The following is a 12,105-nucleotide window of genomic DNA, read 5'->3' on the forward strand; positions in this document are numbered from 1 at the left end:
ACATATAAATACACAAACACACACGTACAGTGACTGCTCAACAAGTATCTTCTATGTACTAGTCACTGCAGTAGACAATGGAAGTTTCAATGACAAGCAAGACAAATAGCTCCCTGTCTTTCTTGAACTTATAAATAAGAAGACTTTATACATTATTAAAAGAACTTAAAAATACTTTGTAAAACATTAAAATAAAGCAGATTTTAGGTGATTGTTTTACATATACTCAAATCATTAGCTTGAATAATTTAGTCAGGTTATGAAGCACAGCCAAGATGGAAAAAAAAAAAAGACTGTTTTCTCCATTTAGCTCAATCACTCTAAAGTTATCCAATAATGAAGAGAAAACACCATTCATTGGGCTTCAAGCTTATTCCTATTTGGGAACTCCCACCTCTTTTTTCTTAATAATGTATATAGCAATAGATGAGCACTATTACCTAAAAATATCATTAAAAATAAAATTGAGTTCAAACCTGGGCATTTAGCTCACAGATTTGAGTAAGGGGCCCTCGAGAAATCCAAATATCAGATTCTCTGTGGGATGGGTAGGGAGTTTAGTTTCCTGATAGAAGGAGATGCTAGTAGTTTTTCTCATATAAGTGGTTTCAAAGGACAGTGAGGATTCCAGTAAGTATGGGATAATATAACCATTTTTAAAAAATAACACATGACACACAGGACAAAATGGAGAACTGTAGTAAATTTTTATCTAAGTCAGGAATTGGCAAATATTTTTTGGTAAAAGGGCAAATAGGACATATTTCAGGCTATTGCATATTCTTGTTTTATTTTTTCAAACACTATAAGAATGTGTACATTCTTATACAACCTCATGGGCTATAGAAAAACAGATTGTAGACCATATTTGGCCCACAGACAGTAGTTTGCCCATCCTTGATCAAGTTATCTAAGTCATGCTTTTACTACAGTGGACTATAACAATACTTAAATATAGAAAATGGTTCTCTTTTTTCTTATCACATATAAAGTTAAACTTATCATTCAAATATATACTAGGTATCTTCTTTGTGCCTGCTGTACTAGAGGGTACAAAGAACACCATGAATTTCCAGACCATAAGGAAAAGTGAGATAATTATGAAAGTAAACAAAAGTAAAGCTAGGTACAAATGGCATTGATAGTTGTCTGAGAGGCTCCAGGACACTTCTTTAGAGAAGATGGCTATTTGAGTAAGTCTTAAAGGATTTATGACTAATGCTGCTGAATACATATTGATTTCATCTTATTTTCCTTCCTCACTAATACAACATTGATTTCTTCAAGCAAGCATGTGACTAGTAATCAGCTATATTTCACCACTTCCCTTGTAGCTAAGATTAGTGTGTGATATACTATTAGCCAATCAAATATATTTGGAAGTCACTGGATGGAGAACTTTTTACAAAGGAGATAGAGTTAGCTACCCTATGATGTTTTCTCTTTTCGATTTTTCCTGCCTGGAATGTAGATGTGGTATTGGTGTTGAAGCAGTTATTTTGCGAACATGAGGCAAAAGGCAGAAGACAAAAATCTAAAAAGCCCGGGCTCCCCATGGTTCTGTGAAATCATATTACCGGTACTGGACAGTCATGTCTGGACTTGTTTTTACACAAGAAAAATAAATTCCTTACTTAGGAGTAAACTTCTATTTGCCAGCTTTTCTGGATACAGATAGGTTGGATCACAAGAGAAATATTTGTGAAAGGTCATTCCAAGGAGAGGGGGCAGAGTGAGCCAAGGAACTACAATTTAGAAGTATGGAGTTTGAACAATAGAAACTACTTGGAGCAAAAGGCTATGAGAGAGAACAGGTTAAAAGAAATTAAAAGGTGTATCATTACCAGATCATGCCCAAAAGTGTTTGGGCTTCGTTCTGTTATAAAAGGAAAATTTAGAATATTTTTTCAGACAGGATATTGACAAGGGGGATAATATTGACAGTTATGGTGTATTGGAAGCAGGTAAAAGGACTAGAATTAGAGAAATTGTTTGAAGCATTTCATAGTAATTCAGATTAAGAATAAATGAAAACAGTGGGAATGAAAGTGTAGAATGAAAAGGGAGGAGGATAGATGTGAAATGCTGCAAAGTTATATTTGAAATTGCTCCTCAGTTTATGTCCTCATAAATTTTTGTTTTCTTTGGCTCTTTTATTAAAAGTCATTTTATAGAGAATGACTTTGTTTCATGCTTTTATAAGAAACAAATTCTTCTATGAGCTTGCTTAAAAAGAGCAATTACTATAATCTATTAAAGATGATCAAGAAATGCAATACATAACACCGGTTTTCACATGGATACCCATTTGTAAATGTGGATATGTTTACCAGGCAGGCAAATATACCAAGTTTTCTTCTTTCCACAACGCTATGCTTTTTCAGTGGGTGGCAAGCAGACAGAGAGATAGAGAAGATTCTGGTTTCACAGCAAAAAATGTCCATGGGGATGATGGAGAACCCAGAGGCAAAATAGAAGCAGGAGAAATTATACACATATATTCTATTTTGTTTATCTTGTTACTCTTTTACGTATTTAATCTGCTCTATTTATAAACTGATGGATTATTCACTTGCTAAAATTACTTGTCAAGAATCAAAGGCAAAAGATATCTCAAAATATCAACATAGACAGAATAAACATATATAGCTTTCAAGCTTATCTTTTTTATGCGGAGAACATATCTACTTTTGTAAATACATTTTACATTTTTATTAAGCTGTTAAATAAAAATTTACAATGTTCAGATATTATGTTTATATTGCTTCAGATATAATTACTTTTTTAATTATGGAAGAGTACAAATTGTCACATAGGTTAATATGGAGAAAGAGGTTTTGTCTTGTTTTCGTTTCACATTATATAACTTTGGGTTGTTTGCATATTTATGTTGGTCACATATGACATTTACAAGTAAAATTGTTTAAGAAGGAAACTGATATAATGATACACTCAACACCTGGCATAGAGTGGGCACACGGTCTGTGACTTCTTTCCCTTAGAGAAGCAGTTCAGCACAGTGATTGAGGATTACATGACATGATGTATATAAAGGATTTAGCACAGTGCTTGGTGCTGCCCAATAAATACTGGTTATTACTATCATCTTGAAAGAAAATACATTTTACAAATTGGTCCTGGCCTGATTTTTCAAAAGACTGTAGGATGTATTTATCCCACAATAATAGTCCTTTATTTAAAGTAGACTATAATCATGTGTCCCCTTTATCCTCTCCTCTAAATTTACTCAATTTTTCATATGATTTTTCATAAGACATGATATCTGGATTCTGTACCTTTCAGGATGTATTCCAGTTTAGAAGTGTCTTTCAAAGTATTGGGATCTAAATTATATAAGATACCATAGATGTAATATTTCCAGTACAAAAAAAAAAAAAAAAAACAAACCAGAAAAATTAGTACCTTCTATGAAGGTAGTGAATATCTAGAAGATTTTTCATTTTTGCTTTATTATTATTATTATTTTTTACCTTGAGAGTTTTAAAGAATAGTGGTAACTGCTTATGGGATCTTATGCTAGTACAACTAATTTGGTTCTAAAATAAGAATATTTATTTTAATTATATTGATGGTAAGGTTACAATAATAGTAATAATAGTAAAAGTAACAGTTTACATTTACTGAATGCCTTCTTCATGTCAGTCATTGTTTTAAGTACTTCATGTACAATAACTCATTGAATCTTCATTACAACCTAATGAAAAATCTGCAATTATCCAAATAAGCAGCAGAAGAAAGAGGTTAGGGATATTACCATAGAGATGATAGTAGAAGCCATCTTAAGTTCTTCTAGTGAATAAGACAATCAAGAAAAAAAATTCTCATTTATTTTTATCATCAAAGTTTCATGTGTATTGGTGTATATTCTAAAATCAACTCATTTTCAATAATGTCTTCATTAATGGGTTTGAAATGTTTTGGTTGAAAGAATTTTTATAAAACTGGAAATAATGTATATTGATTCTTAATAGATACGTTGTTGGAAAGGAGCATTTTACACCACAATAAACATTGTTTCTGTACTTAAAATGGCACTGTGCCTAAGTCCTACTTACTGTCGAAGTGACCACACCTACAGACATCTGTATCAACAAATGTTAATTATAATCTAACCTGTCACTTTAAGATTTCTCTCTCTCTCTCTTTTTTTCATTTTCATTTTTCCCCTTCTTCTATAGAGCATATTTGAACTGGAGAGGGAAAAGCACTTTTTCAGACATTAGAGGAACCCAAGACTCTTTCCCCCAAACCACCTGGCCAAATGGATATCCTGAGGAGGGTATTTCAAGAGATATAGTGACATCAGGACTGTGGCTGATGGGAGGGTGCCCTAGGCACATTAGAGAGTGTGGAAGAACTGGAAAGACATGGGTGTTGCTGAAGTTAGATTGTTTGAGTATCTATGAAGGAATTTGGTGGGTCATTTCTACTCTTGACAATCCTTTTCTCAGCTTTAGACAGATGTAAGTGGTTATCCAAAACAAAGCATGAAGAAATGAGAAAACTTTCCCTCTTTAACTTTTCTTGGAAATGTGATGAAAATTAAAAAAAAGAAAAAATCAAGGATCATCAGTATTTGAAAACAAATTCTTTCTGATAATCTATAGGCTTGTACATGAGTGCAATTTGTTGAAATCTGATTTCAATTTAGTCCACTCAACCTGTTCAAAAAATTGAGCCCTGTTGAAGTATCATGGCCATTTAGTTATTTGATAAACTTGTGTTTTTCTGAAGAAAGGAAAAAAAAAGAAAAAAGTATATATGTATTAGTGGGACCTCTTTGCTAAATTAAGGAACACCTATAAAATGAACACGTTTATTTTTTTTATACTTAGTTATCATTTGGCTTCTTCTTATTCCAGAATTATCATGTAGTTTATGAAATATTACATTGGTTTTGATAGGGTGAACTAGTTTTTCCTGTCCTGAAAAATAGAGCTTGGATTGCGGGTGACTCCTATCTGATGGGATAGTTTTCTTTTAATTTCATCCCATCTGTGTACGTGTGTGTGTGTGTGTGTGTGTGTGTGTGTGTGTGTGTGTGTGTGGTGTGTCTCTTCCTAACTCACCATAATTTTCTCATTCAGAGGTATGAAAGTTTGCTTGGAATTCCTGTTTTGTATAAGTAGATTATTTGTTTTAGTGATTATCTTACTTCAGCGATTGGTGTGGTTTTGTCTTTCTTTAATCTTTTAAAAAATTTGATAGCTGGTTTCTCCAGCACTGTTTGAAAAATCAAGAAAGTATCTCTGAAAGTCAAAATAAAAGGAACTTAGAACTAGAACTCTAGAACCATAAAGAAACATCCTGCGATATCACTAGGTTCAGTGCAAGGAAAATGGAAGCTCAGAGACGTTCGGTGTGATTTGTCTAAGCCCACACTGCTTGTTAGTGGGAAAGGCAACCTCAAACCTAGGTTTGTCAGTACAGTATACACATATAAAGTGAAGATTTTCTAATTATAATAAAAGAGAGCGCAAAAAATTTCTCTAAAGCTAATGACAAGTAATTTGAATCATAGGTTTCGGATGGGATTCTCAGGAAGTTGATATAGAAACTTCATAGTGACTATACATAAAATTAAAATTGATGGAGACTAATATACTGAGAAGGCTGATTCATCTACCAGATTACTCACCACCCAAAATAAACAGTTATCATTTCTGAATTGTTTTTTTGTTTGTTTGTCTGTTTTTACTTGGATGACAAGAATAGAGTGGACTCATGTTACCAAAGTCAGTTAAATTCCATCTTCCTTTCCTTAGGTTGGTCATCAGACCTGCTATGATATAGCAGAATCCTCTAATGTTTTTGACCTCCTGCTTCTAAGTGGTAGGATCAGAAAATGATCAAAATGTAAGAAACATGCATATTGTCTGGGTGTATGTATATAAGGCATATCTATAAAACCATTTATTGAGCACTTATTATGTTCTAGCCACTCTGCTAATGCTTTCTGTTGTGTTAACTTTATTTAATCTTCCTGACAACCCCCTGAGATTGGTGTCATCACTTCCATTTTATAGGTGATCTTGAGCTTGGAGAGGTGAAGTAACTGACTTGAAAGCAGAGGAAATAGGAATTCTTGACTACTGCATGGAGCTACATCATGGAGAATCTATGGCTGAATAATTTTCCAGGCAATAATTTCAATTGACCAAAAATGTACTATTAAAATAGTAGCTCAGTCTCAAGATTGTTGGTTGTTAGTTGACCTCACTATCTGACGTTTCATCATTAGAAGGTGAGGACAGAAAGTTGTTTCCCAGATATTACACCAGTAAGGTTTAAAAATATTACTATTCTTTTATATTTCAACCTTTAAATCATAAAACTCAATTAATTTTCACTTGGTAGGTTTGACCAGACTGTATATGTAGTGTCTGAACTTTAATAGTGCTTGAATACAGACATACACAACACTTGCTACATAAGGCCCTTTAACTTAGAGATTGTTGTTTTTTTTTTAAATTTGATTTAATAAGTGATTGAGCCATGTAATAATTCATGAATATATTCTCATATGAATAATAAATTCTATAAAACCATTAGAAGAACCAGTTCATTCTCTTGAGTAAGCTCACCATTCTTCCTGTTATCCTGTTTAAAGTATCTAATTTTGTGCAAACACTTTCTTCCCAAATTACAGAAAGGGAAACTTTAGCTTTACTCTGGTGGAATTGCCACATTCAGATTAGAACTCAAATAATTGAGGTGTTTGTTTACCGATGCAATTCAGAGTACTGGTGCTAGATTGTAAGGAAATTTCTCAATCTTTGAACTAGAACATATATATTCATTATGAGAAATTTTATGTTTTTAATAAAATCAATTCAAAATACTTGTCATTTTTCTTCTTATGCTACATTCAGGGAGCGAAACAATTGAAAGAGTACACAATGGACTTTACTGACCAGTATTCTAAAAACAAATGTTATAACCAGATTTTTGAGGTGTAACTAATGGCCAAGGTCTAATATGCAATCACCTCTTTCTTTGGGCTGGGTTGTGGATTATTCAGTGAACATTTCCAGCCAGAAGCCTTTCTCCCCTATCACCCAGTCTGTTTTGTAGACAGGATTCTCTCTGTCCCCCTCTGTATGCTTTCTGGACCAGCTTAGGGCTTGCAAAGTAATTTGACTACTAGACTAAGCCAAACATAATTGGGAAGGAGAAGCTGCCAAGAAGCAATCAGATCCACTGCATTCCAAAGTCAAGTCTGTTCCAAATGCCCGTTGGACCATCCCCCTCACAACCCGCGTGGCTATGAGATCCATGTGACTAGATTTCCAACTGGATGATCCCCCACCCCCAGTGCATAGACCTGAATCCACAAGCTCTTGAAATAAGGAAGGTTGAGCTCAATCATACCTGTTCTCAGATGTGCTTTAGGCGCCAAACTGCACAAAATACACCAAAGAAAGAAAACGTCAGCTTTGATCCTAAATGTCCTTTGGGGAGGGAGCCTCCTGGTTCCTGTCACATCCCAGATTGATCTGCCCCGGGTTTCCCTATGTCTGATGTAGTGTTATTACCTGGAAGCCTTTCTTTCTGCTCCTGGCAACTCCACTGCGGCCCTGCCCCCAGACACAGCTGAGGTTTGCAAACGAGGAAGGATGTCCCAATCTGAAGGTGTAGCAACTACTGAAAGGAGCTTGGAGATTTAAAATTTAAAAAAAGAAAAGAGCTTTTATGGCCTAGAGAGGAAGCAGATAGAAAGGAAAAAAATTCTTTAACTACTGCAAGTGCCTGAAAACACAAAACCCCAGGACTCAGTGAAGAACCTTACCTTAATTTAGAATCTTTCCTGGTAGAAGGATGAGCAGGTCTCACCTGTCTTGTCTCCTGTCCCTGAGCCAACAGCAGCAACAGAAGCAAGTGAAGGAGCTCTTTCACTCCTGTCTCACTTGTTCACAGTGACAGCTCTTTTATTGCAAAACTCACTTGGAGAAAAGGCATTGAGATACACATTTGACAGGGAGGAGCTACCAGCTCTCACCTGAGCAAGAGGTGAAGTGGTATCTACTTGTTCATAGAATTTTCCATGTGAGCCTTTTTAGAAGAAGCTTGATTAGTTGTCAGGAGCTGGTGGGAAGGCGTTGATGGGTCCCCTTGAGCACGATGCCCTCCTTTCTCTGCAGCTTTGGCTGGAACAAATAGTAGCTGCCAGAGAGCATGGGACTTTTCTGAAGGCACCTGGTTGCCCAGTGACTTGACTCACAACACACAGCCCTTAGGGCAACAAAAGTGAAAGGCCAGAGTGGGCAGCATGCCAGAGACCCAGAGCCTGGCTGCCAGGCATTCAGATGAGAAGCTCCCAGTGTAGGGGGAGGGCTGGTGCACAAGCCTCAAGTCTTAGTTCAGATTCCATTAAAAGAAAGTCTTCAGGTGGCAATGAAAGTCCAGGAAAGAGGAACATGAGCCCTTTGTCTTCCTCCCACACCACCACTCTTCCCAGGATTCCCAAGGAGCCTCAGACTGCAACTTGTTGCTTCTTGCCTGAAGGACACTCACAGCTGTGGCACTCAGATAGGCAGGAACAAAAGAGCTAGCCATAGAGAGAAAATGAAGCTCAATTCTCCCGTGGCCTGATCTATGATTTGTTGCCCAGGACAGCATCCTCTTTCAGAACTGCAGCATCCTTCTCTCAGCGATGCCTTGTTGGCTCCTTCACATCAAAATGTAAACTGTGTCCCTTCCCGTAGTCCACTCCTCCATCTTCATCCTTCCTTCCTCCAAGTCCAGGTCAAATTACTGACACCCAGCGTCCAGTGACAATAACAGCAGATTTTGTTTCCTACGTAGGGGAGGAGAGTGTGTTTCTGTGAGGTGCCCTCATAAACAATGCCAGCCTTTTAAACCCACAGGAATTGAGTTTACAGAAATGCCAGAAGCAATCAGTTAATTATATTTTAAAAATTCAGATGACATAATAGAAATATGCTCAACTAATTTTTATTTCACACTTGGTGCTTAGTAGCAATTACTGGAATAAATTGACTTAAATTCTGGTTCCAGCTTTAAGAAAGTTGTTGAAAAATGTATTGTATGTTCATGGTTTCTAAATCTAGAGTAAAACAAAACAAAACAAAAACAACAAATAACGAACAAACGTGTCAGAGTTAAAGTTTAAAAACCAGCACATAAAGAATTAATTCCCACATTGAAAACAAACAGTAGACAAGCAAACAAATCCTACTCTCCACTGTGAAAAGCCTTCTTAAGATTAAAAAGAAAAAAAGACATTTCCCTGAGTTATATGTTAACCCTTCACAGTCTTCAGCTTGCTTTCACATATGGCCTCTCAGTGTACTATCCTGGAAGTAGCAAACAATATTAATATTCTAGATTTCAGGTAGGAGAAAATGAGACTATAGAGGTTCATCAACTACAGAAGATCACAAAAAGTGCAGGATGTAGCTTTGGTACCAGAGCAAGAAATGTTGAAACCTTGCCCATGTGTTCCTTTTAATTAATTAATTAAATTAATTTATTTATTTTCAGATTTAAGAAAAGTTTATTCTTAAAATTATGTCCATGTTAAGTATAGCTAATTGAACTTAAGTGTAACCAATGCATTAGACATTAGAAACTCATGAAAACTTAGTGTTCATTTTAAACAGAAATGTGTTGCCCTCATATTAGTGAGCATGCACGAATGAAAGATGCTCTCTCTGGATTACTTGAAAGACTTCTTCAGAATTGTTTGAACAGTGGGATTTGATGAGATTAAACATGATCTCATTCAGAGATTCTTTTAAAGATTTATTTTTTAATTATGTGACATATAATATTATATTAGTTTCAGGTGTACAGCTTAATAATTAAACATTTATATACTTCATGAAGTGATCACCATGATAAATCTAGTAACCACATGATGACCACCAGTCATCATGATATTATTATTGACTATATTTCCCATGCTGTACATTACATCCTGGTACTAATTTTATAACTGGCAGGTACACCTCTTAATAATCCTCCTTACCTATTTTGCTCATCCCTCCATCCCTTTCCCATCTGGCACTCATCAGTTTGTTCTCTGTATCTATGAGTTTGTTTCTGTTTTGCTTTATTTGTTTCATTTTTTAGATTCCACATATAAGTGAAATCATATGGTGTATGTCTTTCTCTGTCTGACTTATTTCACTGAACGTGATATCCTCTAGGTCCACCCATCACTTGGAGATTTAATGATGAGTGATGTTTCCAGAGGATAAAGCCACTGGAGCCTGGTGATTCTAGAGGAAGTAGACTTATATTGCATTATTCTTAGCATATTATGGTGCATAGGGACCTGTCCTGGGCATAAGAAGATATAGATGGCAGAACTACTTAGTTTCAGTGAAATCTAGTACCTATGCTGCTTCTACCATTTCCTATTTTAAAGAAGGAAAAATAGTAGGATTTGCCAAGGATATTTCCCATACGGTTGGTAGTAGCATTTTTTTAAAATTCAATTTTGGTAATTTTCTAAAGGTTTAAACACAAAACAAGTCTTTTAATGATACTATAATTTTTATGTATTTCTATGTAAAGAACAAAATCAAAATAGCCCATAATTCCACTGCCCTCATATTATTGAGAAAATTATAGAAAGATATTAAATGACGAGTATGTCTTTTTTTTTTTTTTTTTTTAAAAAAAAACCTTTTAAATTCCTTTTCCTAAAGGTAATTACTGTTAACAATTTTTCTGGCCCATACTGAAGTATTTACTACACACATGTGTAACTCAGTGGTATGCTGGTAAGCATCGAACAACCAGCCCTCTGTGCCCATGTGTTTTTCATTCTCAGGTAATAATGAAAGTGCTTTTATTACCCATGGTGACAGGACCCATGAGCAAGGAACAAGCCCAGTCCAGAATCTGAAAAAGGATTCAGCTGGATAGATAGAAGGAACACTTGCATTGAGTAAGAGGCTATTCTGAGTCTTTCTAATAAAAACTATCATGATAATAAATATTAGTAATCATTTTGCTAACGAAAATCAGTAACCAAGCTCTGCATTTTTAGTCATTCGGTCTCCAAGAACTTAGTAACTTCTGAGTAAATAAGCTGTCAATAAATGATAATTATTAATATTATTTTATTTGGGTCGAAAGGGGGATGATAATAATCCAATTTGATCTTGAAAACAATTTGTCTTAAATATTTAACATTTAAACTACTCTTAGTGGAAACATGACTGTCATGAGAACTTTCAGAATTCTGTCTTTAGTCTCATTCTTAGAACAGGGAAGATGGGCCTCTACTTTGTGCCCTGTGTTTTAGGGGGCTCTACTCTGGCCCATTTCCATCTGTACCTTTTCTCATAATGATTTACCTATGGGACCAGGGGACCCACCCAGAGCCTGCACCATCCCTCCATTCTAGATAACACTCTGCAAGCCAGACCCTGAAATTTCAGACCTTCGAAGACTTGTATCTGCTTCCAGAATCTGTGTGAGTCTTATCTTTTCTTCCTCCCGGCCACTGAGGCTGTACTGCACCTCTGGTCTGTCCATCCTAGCCCCAAGTGGTGGTCCACTGGCAGCTCTATATGTGTGTGTCGTATATAGATAAATGAAGCTTAGATGTGTGTTCTGGAGTGCCCGCCCACATGATCTTTCCACTGTAGGATGAAACTTGAAATGTGATGACAAATGGAGAGAGCTGTGGCCTCAGGCTGCAGGCTAAGGGTGAGAGTTGAGGGACTGGTTCTCCTTTCCCTACCAAATTTTTGTGTGGAACAACAAAGAATATGGGAATTCTAAATTTAAACTTGGTCTTCTAGGATATTGTGAATGTATATTTTTCAAGGGGGGATAGAGCATACTTTGTCCAAAAGTTTGATTGTTGTAAGCAGTGGTGTCTGGCTGGTAGTTGTTTAACAAAAGGCTCTCTGAAATAAACAACCACAAGGACCCAATTTGTGGTACTTGCCACCTGCCATGGTGTCAGTGCTCCTGCCACATCTGATTTCAAGTTCCTAATACATTAACGGATGCGAATTTGGGAAGAGATACATACAGTTGGCTCCCCTGAGCCCATAACAGCTGAATCCAGCACACCACTGTTTATAATTTTAAATACAGTTA

At 35.9% G+C, this 12,105-nt stretch overlaps 1 protein-coding gene across 2 annotated transcripts in view; it reads right to left on the reverse strand.

Annotated features, from left to right (window-relative positions):
• BBOX1 (gamma-butyrobetaine hydroxylase 1) overlaps positions 1 to 8,247 on the reverse strand; it is a 58,630-nt gene extending 50,383 nt beyond the window's left edge. Inside the window, exon 1 of one of the 2 annotated variants that reach the window (XM_023532079.1) lies at positions 8,021 to 8,247. The gene's annotated coding sequence lies outside the window, so the exon portion shown is untranslated. Of the gene's footprint in view, positions 1 to 7,810; positions 7,924 to 8,020 lie in introns of those variants that run through there. The other variant, XM_011362577.2, reaches the window with a different exon arrangement.
• Positions 8,248 to 12,105: the final 3,858 nt, after the last annotated feature.

The sequence above is a fragment of the Pteropus vampyrus genome, unplaced genomic scaffold (genome assembly GCF_000151845.1).
Source record: "Pteropus vampyrus isolate Shadow unplaced genomic scaffold, Pvam_2.0 Scaffold76, whole genome shotgun sequence".
NCBI classification, from domain to species: domain Eukaryota; kingdom Metazoa; phylum Chordata; class Mammalia; order Chiroptera; family Pteropodidae; genus Pteropus; species Pteropus vampyrus.